Here is a 4,889-nt window from a genome sequence, read left to right on the forward strand (position 1 = left end):
AGCTGTTGACTGATCCAGTAGACTGTATAATAACGGTGATAAATAGCTGTTGAATGATCCAGTAGACTGTATAATAACGGTGATAAATAGCTGTTGAATGATCCAGTAGACTGTATAATAACGGTATAAATAGCTGTTGAATGATCCAGTACACTGTATAATAACGGTGATAAATAGCTGTTGAATGATCCAGTAGACTGTATAATAACGGTGATAAATAGCTGTTGAATGATCCAGTAAACTGTATAATAACGGTGATAAATAGCTGTTGAATGATCCAGTAGACTGTATAATAACGGTGATAAATAGCTGTTGAATGATCCAGTAGACTTATAATAACGGTGATAAATAGCTGTTGAATGATCCGGTAAACTGTATAATAACGGTGATAAATAGCTGTTGACTGATCCAGTAGACTGTATAATAACGGTGATAAATAGTTGTTGAATGATTCAGTAAACTGTATAATAACGGTGATAAATAGCTGTTGAATGATCCAGTAGACTGTATTATAACGGTAATAAATAGCTGTTTAATGACCATTAGACTGTATAATAACGGTAATAAATAGCTGTTGACTGATCCAGTAGACTGTATAATAACGGTGATAAATAGCTGTTGAATGATCCAGTAACAGCACAACAATGTACTCTCTAAGGTGGTAAATAAATCGGGTGATAAAAAGTGCTAACACCGCCTAACAAGTGGAATATTCAGGTGTCAATAGTTTGGAAGGCGTAGACGTTTCAGAACGTGAACATAAATAAAACATTTTCGATTAAATAGTGTTTTCATGCCACAGTAAATCCTTCAGTGTTAGTCAGAACAATACTTGGTGAAGAACACGCTTCCTTCTTTCTGTTTATATATATATAGTTGTAGATGTGGAAGCGGTTTGAAAGAATAGGGAAAACATGGTACATGTTTTAGACAAAATCTATTTCTGTTCGGTTTGATGAGTTAAAGTATTCCACGTGTTAACATGAAAATATTATTATTATTCTCGTTGCCCGTGGTCTTTGAAATTTCCATAATATATATAGAGGCCTGGCATGGCCAAGTGATTAGGGTGCTCGACTCGTAATGTGCGGGTTAGAATCCTCGTCCCACCAAACATGCTCGCCCTTTCAACCGGGGAAGCGTTATGAAGTCACGGTCAATCCTACTATTCTTTGGTAAAAAAAATAGCCCAAGCTGCCTTTCCTCTGGTTTTCACTGCTAAATTAGGGACGGCTATCGCGGATAGTCTTCTTGTAGCTTTTCGCGAAATTCAAAACAAAACAAACTAATATATATAATTTTGCTTATACCGTTTATAGTTGTATACGTATTACCTGTTACACTTGACTTAGTGCTTTTATTTAAAAACACGAGTATTTCTCTTGTAATTGTTCATTTACTTAAGCCTTATTCTAAACTGCATTTTGTGCAAACCGAGAAACAAGTGCGACATCTACAGTTCTTGTGATATCGTTTATTATTATGTATGACGTGTGTGAAGAAATCACGAGTTGATCATATCGCCTGGTTACTTGAACTGAAATATGTTTCGCTACTACACCGCCAGGTTCCTAATCTTCTTTCAGACTACGGGGAGGGTTATTAAAGAGAGAGAGTAAGATATTGTTTACCTACATACAGTCTCAAGTACTTCTTGTTTAGCAGTGTATTTGGGTGTTATACTAGTTTCGGTTCTTCTATATAAAGATTTACAGAAAACGAAGTTTATCAACGTAAATTACTAAGTTACTACTAGCCGCGACCCACCAAACGTTTGCGGTAGGTTTCGCTTGAATTTTCCTTATTCTATCATTTTCACGCACGGAGTTTAACTTACGCTTTCTTGCAAGCATTATGTGTAAGATCTATCAGTCCTGGTCTGTTTGGAAAAATTTTACGCCGTCAGATAAACTCACGTACAGTATTATAAATACCATTACTGTACTTTATTGTTTAATTAATAAACCTACACATAAAGTGAAAAAATATAGTAATGGTATTTTTGATAGTGTACAGAGTATGAAGTAGTTATGAGCGTTCTGTGTATGATAAGGTTTTAGGAGTTGAAGCAAAGGAACTCGCAAAAAAGAAGAATAGAACCCCTAGTCTAGAAAAAAAGTAGCCAAGAGTTATTTATAGCAGTCTATGAAACGAACCAAAGCTAAATTATTGCAAATTAAAGTAAATGTTTAGTTGCAATGACGGCAAACTTAGCTGAGTATGCAGAAACGTCTGAATGCGTGTTCACAAAGTGATAAGCATATAGTTTTGAAGGAACCGCGCAAACGCATTTTAGACCTAAATAAGTCGAGAAACTCTATAACAATTGTATTTATTATAATGTTAATTTTTTAAGGAAATTATCCGTGGATTTTAGTTTTGTTTGTGTGAAATACTAAATGAAAAACTAAACGACATTGTGCCATCGTGTATCATACTCGTTGTGTTAAAAAAGAACAGGTAAAGTGATCCTGAATGGAAAAGCCAATATGCAATCTGCACTGCTCAGACAAAAGCCTTTCTAACGATATGAGATTTGTAGCGTTTGCTCGAGAAATTTTAGAGAAAAGTTCCGGACAAACGCAAGCGTATTATTTATATAGATACCCACCGCTGATATAAACTGTAGTGGATAAAGAAGTAAATTTGACGCAATCTGATAATTGTTGCTAAAATTGTATTTTAGAAATAACCATTTTTTTTCAGCCAATCAGTTTATTTAAACGAAATTCCTTATTATTATTTTTTAATATAGCTTTAACTTACGACTCCAACAAGAAGTAAAAATAGTATCGGGTATTTGAGACATAATTAGCCCTGGTATTAGACGAAAGGCCTCTTCGGCACTGGATAAGGTAGATGTATTGTGTTTGGCATCTTAAACCATTCTCCTTTGGTTTCACACATGGGTTCTTAGAATTAGAATTTAATTGTATTTAGGTGTTGTAAAAATTGTCTGTATCTATGGGTGGTGATGTGTTTCATGCAAGTACCACCCACCGATTGTACGTCGAGTTAAAAATTATATGCACTCGGCAACAGAATTAGCTGCCCTGTAATTGTTGAACTTTCTGTTTATTTATTACAAACAAAGCTTTTAGAAACAACAATATTTATGGAATGTGCATGCGCCGTAGAGCCATAAACCACTGGGTGTGCATTCTTTTCCTGCCATGATGAAGGCTGTCGTGCTTGAATGTTGAGTACTTGCCGGCTGTGGTTAATTACAGAGTTAGGCGAGCGAGCCTGACCTCCGCAAAAACTGGGGTACAACCTAAATGATAACAGGTGTTCTTTGCCCCACTCTAAATCCATGAAAAGCATAGTTCGTGTTTAAATTGTATGGTCAGCCGACATCTTGATGACACAGAACTTGTTGTGGTGAGCCAAGATATTTTATCAAAATCACGAGCGCTAAGTAATAAAACCGACCTGTCCCACTGATAGGAAATTACTTTAAGGTATCAAATACCATGAAACGAGTTGAAGTTTTATTGGTGATGATGATGGTAGTATACTACACAAAAAGGCTCCTGGTAGTTTAGCGGTAAGATCGAGGTCTTATGACAGCAAAATCGGGGTTCAATTCATGATGAAGACGCGGCGCAAATTTTATAGCCTTTTGCTAAAGCAGGAAAATAACAAAATGGTATCCGGCAAGAATAACGTCGTGGTGAAATCGGAGTTTATTTAAAATCGGATAACATAAAGAATGTAAAGATTCCTAAAGTTTTTTCTTCTACTTAGTATCAATATGGCAGATTTAGAGAGTAGGGGTTACTTTTTCTTCATCGGTGTCTTGCATAGAGCTAGCTTTTGGATTTCTGTCGTCTTGGTATTTGTCTGACAGATGTAGAAAGTCGTAGAATAGGCTTCCAAGTTCAACACCCTCTTTCAGTACCACGGGGGAAAAAATGCTGTGGAGGGGGAGGTACCAGAAGAACCTCGAGAAAACCCCAATTTCACTGGACAGGCGCCGAATATTTTACTGTCCAGTGTCGAGCTGAAATAATCGTATCTTAGGGTCTGCCAACAGTCAAGTTGGAAACATATAAACTCTTTATGCACAAAACTATATAACATTTTTACACGCCCTCTACAACATCTTAACGTATTTATTCATATAAAATGAACGCTACGTAATATTTGATACTTGAATTTATACAACTAATTAACAATTACGACTGCAACAACTGTTTTTCAGCTCTAGCAATAGAATTACGAACTTTCCAAGAATGTTTTTAGTATTGATTAGGCTAGCAAGATTAAAAAGGTGATGCGGGTATAACATAAGTTTAGGTTCTGTTAGACGTTTCTCTGTCATCTGATTTTACTTTCTTTTTTAGTATTTACGTGGAAACTAATGAATGTTATCCAACACGTAATAGTACGAGTTGGCCTTCTTTTCCTATCCATTGGAAAATATACATTCCGTTAATTGTTGTTAACAGGGACTGTTATCATTATGGAAATGTTAACAATAATAAAATACGTCGCTTGATAACGGTAACATTAAAGAAAAGTGTGGTGTTTGTATTTGATATACAAGTTTACGGACTTACAACACTAAAATCCGGGGTTCGATTCCCTGCGATTGACAGAGCGCAGATATTACAGAGATCGTACAATAAAAAAATGGGTTCCTCGTCATCAAAGTTAAAGATCGTACAGGTCGGGATGAACGGATCCGAGTGTGTGTGTGTTTTTTTTTGTTAGCCAATAAAAAAAAAAGCAGCTTCTTTTGTGAAGGAAACGTATTGTGGGCTGTGAAACGCGTAAACTGAAAGTAGGATATGACACTGTAAGATTAGGCCCGGCATGGCCAGGTGGTTAGGGCGCTCGCGGGTTCGAATCCCCGTCACACCAAACATGCTCGCCCCTTTCAGCCG

General features: G+C 36.4%; 1 protein-coding gene across 1 annotated transcript in view; it reads left to right on the plus strand.

Annotated features, from left to right (window-relative positions):
- The window catches only part of LOC106462988 (protein MLP1-like), a 132,720-nt gene that overhangs the window by 43,363 nt on the left and 84,468 nt on the right, over nucleotides 1-4,889 (plus strand). The gene's annotated exons all lie outside the window — the stretch shown is intronic.

The sequence above is a fragment of the Limulus polyphemus genome, unplaced genomic scaffold, assembly GCF_000517525.1.
Source record: "Limulus polyphemus unplaced genomic scaffold, Limulus_polyphemus-2.1.2 Scaffold1295, whole genome shotgun sequence".
Classification (NCBI taxonomy): Eukaryota; Metazoa; Arthropoda; class Merostomata; order Xiphosura; family Limulidae; genus Limulus; species Limulus polyphemus.